The sequence below is a fragment of the Numenius arquata genome, chromosome Z, assembly GCF_964106895.1.
Source record: "Numenius arquata chromosome Z, bNumArq3.hap1.1, whole genome shotgun sequence".
Lineage (NCBI taxonomy): Eukaryota > Metazoa > Chordata > Aves > Charadriiformes > Scolopacidae > Numenius > Numenius arquata.
In genome coordinates, this window is record NC_133616.1 from 27,610,053 (window position 1) to 27,626,195 (window position 16,143).

A 16,143-nucleotide genomic window follows, 5' to 3' on the forward strand; every position below is an offset into this window, starting at 1 on the left:
CATCTGTTTTGTGGACTTCTTACTGTGTAGTGTGCATCTCAATATTCTCATGACCTGACAATATTCTCAGAGACAATATTCTCATCTAATAACAAGGACTTAATAAGGACAAAAATATAAGGTTCATTCTTACAGGCTAGGCCACAACTATGCTTCTGAAATCAGTCCTCTAGAAAGATGAATTTAAAAAATATTTATACAAACATTTTCTTATCCTGAGACACTTTTGAGAGTTGTTGAGTGCAGTCTGAGACAAATTCATAATTTTATTTGCCATTATGTTGCATAGATGAATTTATGTCCAGATGTTTATAAACACTGGCAATCTTTTAAGGTTTATATTCATGAAGTATATGCTTATATACAGGCATATGTGCTTACATATTTGATGGAGAGATTTTCATCCAATAAATACAAAGAATATATGGATAAAGCATGCCCATAAATGATGCACAATAAGAGGTAATATGGCTTAGATACAGATAATTCTGTACTAAATTCTCCCCCTTTTTATTCTGCTTTCACATCACAAGTGAATGTGTCCCTCTGTTTCAGCTTCCAAAAGTAGGTCTAGTTGTTACTATATGTGGGGTTTACTGGGATAAATTACACCAGGCTTCCCTACACAGCTATGCAGACCCAGGCAAAAAGACAGTCCTTCTGCATTAATGTATGATCTGGCCCAGTGCGTTGACAGCGAGTTTCGCTTTTTAATAAAGCTTTAATTTTGTGTTATCTTAAAGCCCATTCTGTGGTCACTGCACATGCATAACTTGGTTCAGCAGGAGTAATTAGACATGCTGCACTCTTCAGTTTCAAATGTGTAGGACTATGTTTTGTTCCACCGAAATCAATTAGAGCAGGATCAGGCCCAGTGTTTACCTATGCATGTAGATGTACATACATAGTTTTGTGTATATAAATCCTTCAAGGTTCTTTTAACCAGTTGATTGTCCGGAATTTGTCAGTTGCTACGTACAAAACTGAAATATTGCTGCTGACTTCAGATCTGCATCACCTTGACTTTTAAATCTTTTGAAATATTTTTTCTGGTATCTGAATGTTCAGGCTATCCTGTAGAGAGGCAGCTTTACACATTATGAAAGATCCTGACCAAAGGGAGAGTGGGAAGACCGAATTCAAAAAGGGTATTCGTAATTTGGGGATTCAGCAGTTACATTTAAAAAAGGAAACTTTTGCAAGTCATTCATTCATTCTTTCATTCATATATATATATAAAATATAATATATATATTTACAACTTTCTATGAGCCTTAATCTTAAAAAGAAGGAGCTAGAGTACAATCAAATCAAGCACATGAGAGTGGGCTACAAGTCTGTATAATAGTACACCTTTGTTTACTTCTGTATCAGAGAAAGAGGATTCTTCATGATTATTTCATTATTCTCTTTCGAGTCAGACTGACTTCGGGGGATCAGCTTATATCACTGAGGAAAACTTTATAAAAAAGAACCATTTTGTCTCGTGTATTTTGGATATTTAAATAGGGAATCGTGTTCATCACATATTACAATGAAAAAATGGTGCTTGTGAAAATACATAGCGTAATGCCAGTTACTGACTTATATGCAAATACTTGTGCCTCAGTGATTTTTGTGTTGTTATTCTACTTGCTGGATTGTTAACTTTCTAAAGGGATTCATATCTAAGCAATGAAGTTATTTTACACTATGGACATTAAACAATATTCTAATATTCATTCTTTTATACAATTCTCTTGTTTTCAGACTCGAATGGTCTATTTATATCTGCATTAGAAATGGGTCTACACTGGAGTTTAAAGTACAGTTTCAAAGCACGTGTACATGTGTGAGTGTATGCGAGTGCATGTGTGTATTTGGATCTGCCTTTCTGTGTGTATGTATGCATGTATACACATACATATAGGCATTATTGTTTGCTAATACTGGATGCTGAAGTAATGCAGTGCTAAGGCCATCTGTCACATTGTATTTTGTTTTCAACTTTCTTTGAAGAGGTGTGAATAAGTATAAAAATTACATTTTAACTGTTTATTCCCTGTTTTCCCTGTGTAATTTTATAGCAGATTTTTTAAACAGCACTTTTTTGTGGTTTGTGTGAAATTTTGTTGTTGTTTTTTGTTTTGTTTTGTTTTTTATATTTCCTAGGAACAGATAAAGCAAAAGAAAAAGACCACAATTTAAAATTAGCTGAGTGAGGTTTTATTTGAGAAGAAAATCTCTTTATTTGGTACAGGAAGCAGTTTGTTGTGTAATATTTTTTACACAAAGCACTTTGAGGAGGAGAAAAAGTGGGAGTATGTTTTTCCTAAGCCTTACAGAGTATTCTTCGTATTTATACATGCTTACATATACACATATGAACTCAGTTTGCCATTCAGTATATCTGGCTGATATTTGCTCTAAAGATATATCTGTTGCATACCATGAAAAATAATTTTTCAAAAGAATTAGCTACACTTTTTTCTCTACTAGTATGTATAATTTTGTGATTTGTTACAGCTATTTTTCATATAATCATAAGTTATTTTTTTCCTGTCTCATAAAATTCTTTTTTATGTAAAAGGTGAAATTGAAAGATGTATGTGCATGGTACAAAATAAAACTGGAAAATTATAACTAAATTACATGACCAGTAGAATGTCTTATTGTGAGATGCCTTTAAAGAAGACTACTCCAGTCATTGTCCTTCAACATAAAACTACTAGTATTTGTATGGATTAGTATAATTAGAAACAGAAATAGAAAAAAAATCTCAAAGATTTCTTCTAAAAAACACTTGGGTCAGAGTATTAAGTCTGGATTTAATTATTGTTATAGTGAGGCTAGAGATTTGTAAAGATAAATGAATGCCTCAGTGTGTGTTTACACCCTGGGTGGAGACACAAATAAAAGAACATTTCATTACATTTTTGTGCTGTGATAATTTTTATTGCTTTCTTTGTTCGTGTGGTTCTACAATGCAACACATAAAGGGATTTTGCTTTTCTGGTTATCGTTTCTAACTCAAGCAATTAAGAAGTTATTTCAGAGCATTTAATGTAAGGCAAAGAACACCATTTTTGGTGTGCATTAGGCAAAATGCTAACAAAAGATAGAGACAGAAATTGATGCATGCTAATGTCCATGTTGTCCAAAACACATCCTAAGAAACTAGCATGCTTAGGAAATAAGAGATTACCGTTTACCACACCCATAAATTAGACTAGAAAGCTAAGGACAAAATACAAACTAATAAATTAATTAAGGGGAAAAAATTCCTGTTATGTGTTTGCAAAGAGACCTTTGAAAATAATGGCCCAACCTGATTTTACTATGAAATTATTAGCAAGGTTGGCTCTGAGTCAACCACGAGCAGAACAAAAAACAGAAAGCCCAAATCCGCTGACTGGTATATACGTGAGCTTTACTAAAAATGAACTTTGCCCAGTGCATTCCTATTTACACTGCGTCTTAATTTAATGTAGGAAACTTACCTCATGGTTTAGCAAATATTGTTAGTGAATCCTCCAAGCTACCATGAAGAACTGAGGGTTTCTGAATTCGATTCTTCTTTTTGATGTAGGCAGAACCCTTAAAATGAGAAGTATACAAGTTCCGTACACAATGGGGACAAACATGGCTTAAAATTCCTCAAAGCCAAGTGCTTTTCTCTGGGTGCCTGAGCTAGATCATGTTCTCATTATGTCTGGCAAACCCTCATATAGCAAAATAATGAAGTGTAGTAAGGAAATTTGGTGACAGCTATATTCCTCCAGAGAGCATCATTTCTGAATGAAAGTTGCCTGAAGTTCTTATTCTATAAAGTGTTGGTGTTTGTTTTTTTCCTATTTCAGGACAAAGCCCCATTTTGAAACATCAGAATTTCTCACAAGGTCGAAAATCGGGGGTGAATGTTGGTGTGGTTCTTATTCCATTGCTTGTCTGTAGTTATAGGAGTTCTCCGATGCACCTGTGCCAAAGCCACAGTGTATTCCTGAATTTATACCATCTCTGCCCTACTGGAAAATAGTTCAATAAAGGTCTGTTTGCTATACAGCTATCTCCTTCAATTTGAGGGGGAAAAAACCAAACCATATTCTTTCATTCTGAATATGATTCTAATCATATTTACAGCACCTAATTACAAAATATGTTGTATTTGGAGTTGGAGTGACTATGTCCATATGAAAACACAACTGTCCATTTTTCTAGGCCATGATCCTCAGGAACACACTTCTTCATGTTCAGACTTCCTGTTTCCTACCTTGGATCACTTTATCACCCCAAATAACATTAAACACATTTTGAATTACCTGATTTTTAAACTCTCTGTAAACCACTGTAAATAAGCTTCCTCAAAAAGCAGCTTTAAAAAGCTTCTTCCATAGTGGACAGTCTTAAAGTGGAAAACGTTTGCATGACTGTATACTCACTCACTGCAATAGCTAGCTACAGGAAATAGAATGATAGAGTTAGTATTATAGGATTGCTGTGTTTCCTTCCGAAACATTAATTTATATTTTTTCTTTACCTTCCTTGAAACTATAATGTTCTCATTTAGAAGCTAAGTATGAAAAATCGTTCTACCACATCTTCCCATGCCATTTATAGATTTACAACCAAAGTAAATTTACCCAGCAGTCAGTATCATTAATGATTCACAAATGAGATGGGCTAATTCGCTGAACTGTAACAAAGAATGCCTTTCTATGTGTCTAGTTAAAAGTTCTAACATACCTTTGTTATAACTACAAAATGCAAATCTCATGCATGGTTGCAACTAGGTACACAGGATAAAGCATTGCAAGTACATCTAGGTAGACAGAAGAAAATAAAACCATTTCCTCAATATCACTTGTTTCCCTTTTGTACTTGAACCTGCCAAACAGTGGTCACGCTGCAGGCTTGGTTGCACATGTAAATCATCCAACTTCAGCTATTCCAGGAATGGACACAAGGAGATTGATTAAGCTCATGAAAGCCAGGATGACTTGGCCTCCTCATTCCCTGGAAATTCACTGAAAATTCCAGCATAAATCTGTTGGAAAAACACAAACTCTCTCTAGAACAGTGGCTGACATATTTACAATCACAAAAAAAAGACTGGCAGCATTATGATTTCAGCCGTTAACACAACACTTTGCATAGCACACAGTTGTAATTATGCTGTGTCTACCTTTGGTTGGAGGAAGAGGAAGGATACTTTGTTGTAATGGAAGTTAAATTAGTAGGGCCTGAGTGATGATCCTAGGCAAAAGTTACAGCAATAATACTGGGACAGCTTATCCATCAAGGAAGTGGGAATAGTGTCAGATGGCTCCATTATTGCACTAAACCTTTATTCATGATCAATTTGACTTTTACCCAAGGAGGAGTCAAGACATTTCTGCAAAATGGAAGCTTAAAATCTGTGGAAGCTGCATTCTATCACACACTTTTTTTTTTTCAATCCCTCTTTAAAAGCCAAAGAACCTTGGGTAAAAGTTGTCTAGTTTCAATGCCAATTTTCTCTTTTATGACTTTGTTAAGACAGTCCACAAAAGCATTAAATATGGTAGCAATTTTGTGATCTAGATATGTATTGAATAGAAACTGTATTAAAATGATTAATTTTAGGGAACCTGCTGAAACAGAATCTGCACAATACCAGTGATTTCTATCGTAATTACCCAAACCAAACCTGAACTAACATTTGCAATAAAGTGAGATTACATAACTGATGGAAATGCTGCTTATAGGTTGAACCAGAAAGAAAACAGTGGCATTCAGGTCCACTGTGGTACTCTGACTTGTTGCTACACTTTTTCTACTACTTAAAGTTGTGTGTCTCAATTACTCAAGAGCCCTGTTTCACTATAGGGACTGGTAGATGCAGAATTGGTGCTGGCAATTGGGCTTTTCAGCTTGGTGGGGCTTCTTCATGGAAACAGCATTCTATATACATTGCTGAGCAAATCTACTTTGAATAAAGGTGTGGGTAGTTTTTTGTTTTTATCTAAAAGGGACTCACGTAATAGTGGCTTCATTGCATTTACTTTATACTTTCTTTTTTGAGCCCTAACCCCAAAATGACAGTCAACAAGGCTATGCTCAATGGCTCAAAGGACAAAAAGAATTGAGTTTGCCAACCCCATCATTCCTCATTTAACTTTCACATCACTATGAAAGTTAACAGGACAACAGGATGTTTAACATACAGGAACAAGTTGAAGCTGAACTGCTTGGTCTGATCATTTTTTCATGCCTTATTGATGGAGTTGTTCCTTTCACTGTATGAATTATGTCTGTTCGCAAGGCTATTGTTCAGGTCATCACACACGATGAAGGCAGTTGGCAGAGAAACAAGGGTCTTAAGGAAAATTATGACTAAAAGTGATCTTCATGCTCCTGTGGACCAAGGGATTGATGGTGTTGGACCTAGTGGTCATGCAAACTGGAGCACTCTGATGGCAACAGGTTTGCTGAAGCAACTGGAGACTAGTGTGGCCGAGGGCTGGCTGTAGCCTGCATCTCTCCCGAACATGCTCTCTGCAGAGATTAATGGCTTTGGTGACTCTGTGCCACCTGAGAATCCCACCAATGAAAGGATCTGCAGGAAGCTGACCAGCTGGGTTTTACACTGGTCTTGAGAGGATCATGGTTATTGAGCAAAGCCGAAGCTGCTGGATGTAATTCTGTCCCCCTGTACTAGGGAAAAATTAAAGGAGAAGCCTAGTATCTGTTTTTTGCCCAATGAATGCAACAGATTCCATCAAATTAATTCCCACTGGACAGTCTAATGTTTATTATTATTACTGCTGTTTCTTTGTGTTTAATGGCTTTAGGATACTCTTTTATGCTAAAATCAATGCCATGAAAGGAGAGGAGAAAGGCTTTTCCTATAGTATCTTTTCTTTTTGTTGTTCAGAAAATCTTCCTGACAAAGCACACTAAAAATTTTACTCATTTTGGGGCTGCAAAAATGTGAATGAGGGTAAATTAACCCCTCTCTGCTTGCAGAAAAAGATAAGTAGGATAACTGATGTTGCCCTGAGCTGTATGTCCTGCTTGAGAATCATATTCAAGTCTAAAGAAGCAAAAAGAAGCGACTGACATGTTCTTGTGCTTTTTTCCAGTTTGCTCAAAACATACCACAACTAAATCACCTGAAGACTTCTATCCAGTTGCTTTATACAGTTCAAGCTAATTGTGGAATCAAGCTGAGAGTGCTGTTAGAAAATCCCAAACACTACTAGTGTTACACTGCTCTTCCCAAGATCCACTGAGAAACAGTGGTACTGTGGGTGGAAAAACTATCCTTGGTTGCTTAGTGCGTGAAGTGTGGCCTGCTGTGTCATGGGAGGCATCATTGCTCTGGTGAGGATGAAGTGGGTTGTAAAAACATAGATCTTTAAAGAATCACAGGGCAAAGGAGGTGATAGATATCTAACCTTGTTCTCCACTTCAAAAACAGTAGCAAACATTTAGCCTGCAATAAAAGGGTCCTAATAATTTGGTTTCGGTTGCAAACGGAACTATCATTATAGCAAGCTACTGCTAGCAGGGAACTGTTCACAGGCAATTAAAACCAATTTTAGATGTTGATTCAAGAGGTTTATGAGTTTTTCAGAAAAAAATGATGACGGAAAGAATAAAAACAACCACAGCATAATATACCTATAAACCATATATGTACAGAGACACAGGAAGGACATGCAGGAATTGATAAAAGCTTTTTCCTTTCTGAGCAGTCAAGGCTCTCTCCTAAAACATGAGAATACATTATTAACCTTAATTTGGAGTTGTAGTTGCCAGTAACATTTGTAAGGCTATCAATTATATAGTTTCAGTCCAGGTCAAGTCATTGCAAACATCACCAAACCCAGAAACTACTACTTATTGGAAGATACAGGTTGCTCATAGGAAGACCTTCCAGTGGTGGTTTGTTGCCTTCTAAATTTGTCTTACTCACCTTGATTTTATGCTCACAGCACTTGAGAGCCTTGTTCTGATTTTGCATAAATCCTTGAGCAGCTTCCCAGTGGTGCTGTACCATATGCACCCATTAATAGCAAGTTGCCATGGTCACACAGTACTACCATTTTGGCATGGCAGAGTTGCACATCCACTCTTCTCCGACATAACTGACTGCACAAACTATACCACAAAAGAGAATTTTGGATTTCCTGATTCCTACTCTTTTATTCCTCTGTATCCTTTATCTCCTGTTTTTTGAGAGAGAACAGATACCAGCTACTCAGTCTTTCTTGGTATTGCCGTGGCAGTTACTGAGTATCGTGAGATTCACTGTCAGGCTCACTCTACACAGAAAGTAGGGAAAATCTCACCCCAAAGTTAGGAAGAACCTCTGGCATCCCCTCTTCTGTTTTTTTGCTGGAGTGGGGGATAATAGAAAAGTCTATAAAAGAGTAATGTAGAAATGTTAACTTTAATTCAGATCCCATTTGCATTGAAGTGAATGATTAGTGATTCTGCTAAAATCTATAGAGAGAGCACGTCATGAGCATGAATACCAAATCAGGCCTAGTAAGTGCGACAGTAAAAGCTCATCTAAATTTCATGTACTTAAGTTTGGGTGGAAAGGAGAGAAAAAGTGAATAATATGCTTTTTGCCTCTCAAGGCTGCTCCCTGCTAGCCTATGTGTGAAACTGTAAAATGTTGGAATTAATCCTATAGCCTTACCTCATCCTCCAGGCATTTAACAAAGGCAGTATTCTCGAACGCCGAGTTTCAACTAATTATCAGAAGTGAGTGAGAGAAAAGGGGACAAGGAGCACCTGACATGACGCCATGTTAATAATTCACCCAGAGGTCTAGGATAACATAAGCTTTCTGTGCAAAAACATTTTGTGAGCTCCTGAAATAGGCTCTTATTTTTCAGCAAAGGAGATGAAGCACTTGATGAAAAATGGCAGATACTGTATTAGAAGTGTGTCACTTGCTTGTTCATCATTTCACCTGCCTGTGTAAAGTCCTGTTGCTGCAGAGTTGTATTTTACATGCAAGAATCAGGAGGTTCTTTGCTTTGCTGAGTCTCCTTACAGCCTCCAGTAATTAATCCTGGAAATTGTACTCGCGAATTCCAAATGTGCATCTTAGCACAGTGACAAAATGTAGTGCGGTGCAAGGGCACTCCAGAAACAACAGGGTGAAAAAGGATGCCAGACCACACTTCTACAAGAGGTCACATTCTTAATGAATTCTTAGCATAGCATAAATGTGGTGGCCCCCGAAAATATATGCATGCCATAGTTTGTAAAAAAACCCATAAAGTTGTAAAGCTCCAGACCTGATTCAGAGCAAAGATGACTCCCATTTGTGAGTCTGCATTTACTAAATGAGGATACATTGGAAACACTGATTGCCCAGATCATGCTCTGGACTCAGTGCCTTTATACAAGGTCATCACCATCAAGCAGCTCTAAAAATAACAAAGCCATCCTTTATGAGCTATTCATGTTACTACAAGGTTAGAAGCTGGGGAAAACTCAGGGATGTTGGTGAAGCATATTAACTACTCTTCAGTGAAGGTAAATAAATTCTGCTATGGAATAATACATTGAAACAGTAAGACCTGCTGTCTAAAATGCTCACTGAATGAGTGAAACAACCTTGTGGCTTTATCCCCTCCATCCGGCTGCAGCAAGAGACCACTGAAAAAAGTAACAGCAGCAAGTTCTGCTTAGGCTTTGCATTTGCTGAGGCAGGATCCAGGCCCCATACCTGCCTGTTCGTTTGGGGCTGTGGGTTTCTAGAATATTCTTGGGAATGTCAGGAAGAGTCTCCTCACACCTTTTTGAGCTCCAGGGGCTCTTACTCTTTGTTCTGTAAAACAACTTAAAAAGCATCCACAACAAAGAGAAAAAAAAAAACCCTCTGAGCTGATGTTGGCCACTGAGTTACTTCAATACCGTACTAAAAACAAAAACTGAAATTAGCAACAGGCACGTTTCCAGCAGCAGATCAACTGCAAGTGTTTGTTTGTTTGTACCATTCAAGGGATTTTATTGCTTTACATTAAAAAAAAAAAAAAAAAAAAAAACAAAAAACACCAAGAAAAAAGATGTACACATCAACAAAACAGAGGATAAGGCCCCTATCTGTTTCAGAGCAACAGCCCTGGTAACACATGTGGCAGTTGCACAAGACATGCAAAAATATACAAATTCTTAAAAAACTCCAATCTCATGCCAACCCAAATAACCTTTCTGAGTCATAAGATTCCAAGAAACTGTGCCATCACTCCTGAAACAGTTATGTGCCTCATCTAATTGGTATGTGATCTTTCTAAATTTGCTGACCCTCTCAGTCCTCAGTACTGCTTGACAATGTTGACAAAATATGTTTGGTGACTTCCTCTCTTTATATTTGATGGTCCTGGTTTTCAGCTAAGTTACCCTACTTTTGAAATAGTGTCACTCAATCTGTTTCCATGGAATTAATTCTGTGCTTACACTGGGAAGATATAGACTGCTTGTGTTTAGCAGAAACATGCTGGGTACCTTATTGATGTTTGAAAGGTTGCACTGATAAAAAGATTTGGAAAATTAATAAGGTACCCATGTGTACTGGTAGACCGAAAGATCAGTTTTCTTTTTTGCAGAAATTAAAATAGATTGGAGCAGTAAAAGGAAAAGTATAGTCAAACTTATATAGAGCTTAAAATGAGCTCACAGAATATTTTTTTTCCTTTCCATGTTAAACTGGTACTGATCATGTATGTACTTGCTTAATGAGGGCCGTTATCATCCCATACACACAAGTTTCTTAGAAGTCCCTGGAACTAGGTTGACATAAACCAGTATTAGGAGAGTCAGAATCAGGCATTCAGTCTCGGATGGTGACTGTGCTGGAAGGTGTATACAGATCAACTCCCTTGGAGCACTGGCTTTAAGGACTCAAAAGAACACTCTTTCTACTGTAAAAATATTGGATTAATTTTGGTCTTTAAGATGGCTGGTAGCACTTGCACTTTGCTCTGAGAATCTTCTCTGTGATGTTATGGATAACAAGATAGAGAGGGTATAAATAAACTTCCAGCTATCTGCAAGCAGATGCATACAAATTTGTCACCAATGTCATGTTCTTTACTTTCCAGAAGAAAACCTGCCACAGGAACACCTGGCAGTGTAAAGTGACCTAAAAGAGAATGAAGTGAGAAATTTATTGCTTAGCAGTCTTAAAAAGCAAGATGAAGTGAGGATAAAATGGCCTCCTTTCCACAGTGAAACTACAATGAAGTCTGGACTGACATGATTATGTGTTCCTAAATTCAGTTGAAAAGAGAATGCATAGCAAAACTGTTAGTAATTTCTTCTCAAAGACAAAGGCCTCTCTTACTGGTCCTTTGGTTTTTTTTAACTAGGTCCTTAGATAGAGATCCCTTACTTTATATTTCTTTTCGTATGTCACACTGACAGAAAATAACTTCTGAAGTAGGCACCAGAAGAAAGATTCATGACTCATACATTTCATGTCTAACCATTAATCCCATTTTTGTGATCACTGTATGATAATAATGCTATGTCTAAGTAATTCTCTTGGAAATGCTCAGAGAAACTATTTGCACTGGGCATCTTTCATCTTTGTCTACTATCCATTAACTGCAAACTAAAAGGATTTGAAAATGCAAAATGTCAAATCTGATGAGTTCTCATTGTGCCAAAATCTCAGTTAAAGAGATTTAGAAAGAGCCATAGATGCTGATGAGTATTCGAGTCATGCATCTTGGAGCACAATTTAACACAATTATTTTTTTCTAAGAGCTGTTTAGATTTAATTCCAGGCATATTCTTGTACAGTTTGTACTGTAAAACAGTGCAAACTGGTTGTATGCATTTGTAGGATGGCTGCAATTGCAAGAGAATGCAAAGATAGAAATCTCTAATATGAAAAGTGATAGGAAAATTATCATTTTTTCTTGAAATTTCTGACTGTTTTGAGTCATGATCAGCTGTAGTAAAACCGGGTCCAGATTTCACAGTTCTTTTATTATACATTCTGACCCCATTCCAAAACTTCTAAGAAATGCTGGATATTTATCCTATTATCTCAAAACAATAAAGCCTATTATTTTTCTTATCTGTTTTAGTTTTTGAACAGTTGTAACTATTCATGACCACATTTTTGCAAATGTTGACCAAGCACACTTAAAATATTTTTCTCAGCCATGGAGGATACAATTCAAATTGCAATGAAAGATTTCTATTTTTCATTGGCAAAAGCCTCAGAAAATTCTGAGGTACTTTACTACCATTGGTCTGCAAGCATAACTCATGCTGACTAAGCCCCAACACTGAATCCTACCCTAACCTTGGTCTAGTTTAATTGCAATGGCATTCCCCAAATGATAGTTGCTTTCTACACTGTTTCCTACACTATATATGATTTTTTAATGTTTAGTCATTTAAACCACTTGAATGTCATTACATCAATTCACTATTTTTTGTAACTGATTTTTTTTGGTGCAAAACCCAAGAATTTTTGGGATTAATTCCTTCTCATATTTACAGTTTCCAGCAGAAGAACAATACTACTGAAATCACAGAGAGTTTGTGTAATAATGGATCTTTGGATCAAGCTTTTATACTCTGTTCTTTCATTCTTCTCTTAAACCTTTTAACAGCTGTTCTTTGTGATCTGTCCTTACTATATCAGACTGCTCAATTTCCTTGTGAGAAGAAGACAACAATTTTATTTGGGAAAGAAAAGGAAGAGATTCAAAAAGCAACAAACTCCCCTACTTTTGAGGAAACATCACAAAGAAGAAAAAAATCAAAATAACCCCAAAATTGTTAATGCTGAGATGTAAAATCCCTGAACAATTTAGTACTAGAATACATCTAAATATTAAATAAAAATTCTCTCCAGTCTTTGATTTGCAGAATCTTTTACCTCATGCCAGAAGATTACAGCACATCAATGGTTACTCAAGAAGCTTTTTACTAATCCACATACTGGCATTTTTTGGTGGTGGTTGACTTTACAGAAAGAAGAAAAACATGAGAAGACAATAAAATACCATCTTTTCATGTAAGACTTATTTCTTTATAGTTTTTTCAAAGAGTTCTTCTGGTATGATTTTATGCCTTGCAGAGTGGCAACATCCTAGGGTTTGCTCTATAGGTAAGATGCTAAAATGCACTGGTACAGATCACAGTTTTGTGTGTGAAGACCTTCAGAAGGAATGGAAGATGCCTTAAAGCTATGTAGGCTGGAGGTGTTTCTAGCATTTTGTTTTAAGTGGAAAATGTCTGTTTTTTCCTTTAAAAATAAAACAAAACATCAGCTCACTTGGTATAGCTCTGCTCTAATATTGTTATAAATACAACAGGCCCAAACAGCCTTCCAAACATGCTGATTCCTGCTAATGTGCTCTTCCAGCTGCTGTAGAGCACCTCAGAGAGTGGCCCTGAACAGCTCTAGGAGAGTCCAAGGTGGCCTTACTTGCTATGACCGAAACTCTGTGTTTGGCCCTCTTGTCAGCCCCAAGATATCAAGTGACCAGGGGCAGGCACATACCACATCTCAAGGTTTTCCCTGGACAATCCCTGAAATGAACAACCCATGGAAGAAAGGTGTTGTCAGGATCCCCAGGTCAGACTTGAGTATCAAGCTGCATCAATGTTCACAATTAATAATTACAATTCCATATCCTAAAAATATATTGTTATTAAAATATGGAATAAAATCTTTACCGGATTTAAGAAGTGCCCTGGGCTTCAGGAAACTCTCAAAAGAAGGCAGGATAGATCCAGTGCAATCAGAAACAGATGTACAAGCAGGGACTTTTCTTGTTGTGTAAAATGGAAGCAGGCAGCAGCGACAGGAAACAGAAGTACGAATTCTTCTGGATGGAGAAGCAAGCACTGTGGCTAGCATACTCTGATAGAGGTATCAAGACCAGATTTTTCTGTGAATTATAACTCAGTGTGCTGTGATACTCCTTCCCCTTCCATGAAAGAAAACTGGATGACAATTTTCAGACAAGCAGGAAGCTTCCTCCCACTGAGCAACTTTACAAGCTTGGCTCCTGGTTGTGAGCTAGTGACTCCAGCTAAAAAGTCTTCATCTTTACTCTTATTCTCCATAAGCTCAAGTTTATTGAATTTTTCCTCCATTTTACCGATGGGGAAAACTTTTTTTTATTTTTTCTTAACTTCAGGTTTCTCTTCTCTTTGTTCTCTGAATGGAACATCTCCTGGAGGCACATTTGTGTATCAGAGACCTATGAATCATATTCCTAGGGTGTTGAAGAGGTTACTGAAAGTTTTGGCTGTGAAGTTGTAAAATCTTGCTTAGCAAGTTTTAATGGGAAAGCTTGCATTATCTACCATAACAGGGAGATCTGGAAAGACCTTAAACAAGAAAGCAACAAACAGATTTTGTACGTAATAGAAAATGCCCAATGTGAAAAACAAACCCCAACACCCTGTGAATTTCCTGTAAAAGAATTTAAACATCCAGAACAAACGAGTGCATTGTCTCAAGCCACCAGGAAGTAAAAACAGAAATAGAAAGTTGAAAATAGAAATAGAAAGTTAAACTCTTGGAAAGCTGAAGGTGAAGATCAGATAAAGATTAGGGAAGAATTGAGAGCTTTTGACCATAAGAAGTACAGGAAAATCACTCATTTCTTATAAGTAAGAAAGCCAGGAAAGCTCTTTAAAGCAGAATAAAGGAAGTAGCTGAGGTGTAGAGCAGGCTAGATTTTTGACCTAGGACATCTTCATCCTAGCCATATTAATAACAGAGACCATTGAAGAGCAAAAATCTTTCACTATAGACATTTGGGTTTGAAGAAAGCATTTGATAGCCTCTATCAAATTTCTGAATATGATATCCCTGGAAAAACTTGAAATGTTATTACATGCTATCAAAACCAATTAACAATGTCAAGGCTTTACATACAGGTACAGCAAGTACTTTTGAAGTTAACACAACAAGCTTCAATGTAGCATTTGGTATCAAGTTTCCAGTCTCTTACTTCTCACTTTTGCTATTGGATTTATTATGAAAAACTTGCTTAGGCAGAGTTAACACAGTGTTTGGCATAATAACAGCAAATTAAGAAAGACATTCTAAGTTTCCTGATTAACAGTTTTTTAAAATCCAGACTCCATCAGCTTGTAAGCAAATAACAAGGGACCCTGCAGTGCTGCAAACAGCAGAATTAAAATTTTTTTATGAAAAAAACCCCACAAACAAATCTAATAGAAACTCCAGCAGATTCTACCTAACTGAAACACTACTTAAAAGCAAAGAAACACAATTGCCATACCTTAAAAGTAAACTATCAGTCAAAGACAAGATTTGGGAGGGAACAAAAGCACAAGCTGGAAAGGTATCAGCTGCACTGACTATCTTAAATTACAAATTAATGAATGAACTCCTAATCTTCAATTCTAAATGCATTTCTGCCTTGGAAGTCAACTCAAGAAGCAGATAGGTGCCTAAATGTTTTTGAAAGCAAATGCCTCAGAAAATTATTTTTAAAGATCTAATGAAAACGCAAGATTTGTCAGAGTTCAACACCACCTTATATTCAAAGTTATCTGGAAAGGAAGGTAAGGATGTATGATGCACATTTGCCAGGTATTAACCGTCAGCTGAAGGAGTTCCAGTACTGTATAGCACTTAATGAGGAGAATTATACAGCACTTTAAGTAAAGGACATGAAAAAGATAGATGGCAGAATCCAGATTTACAGCACTGAAAGTCTTCTCAGCTTTCCTCTTTCTTTAAAACTTGAGTAGAAACTTTCAAACCAAAGTTATGAGTTCTTAATGCATAAAATGAATAGATTTCACAAATACTTCAGGGAACATTACAAATTTTTCTACAAATAATATAGGGGGGAAAACACAAACACTGAAAACCTAGAGGGATTTTCTGCAAGGGTCAGCAAAGATTGTGAATGGGAAGTGGTACTATGACTACTCACTGTGTTGTGCTATCATGTTGGCTAGTGCTGTTGATTGATTGCTTCTGACAAGAAATTTTATGTTTTGCCCTTCTATAAACTTCAAAAGTTTTGGCTTTGGTGTATTTACCCATTCCTTATATAATCCATCCATTTACAGGGAATAATAGTCTACTGAGTTGCTTACTTTTAAAAAGTAAATTTACTATTTTGCTTAATTTGGCTTCCACATTTG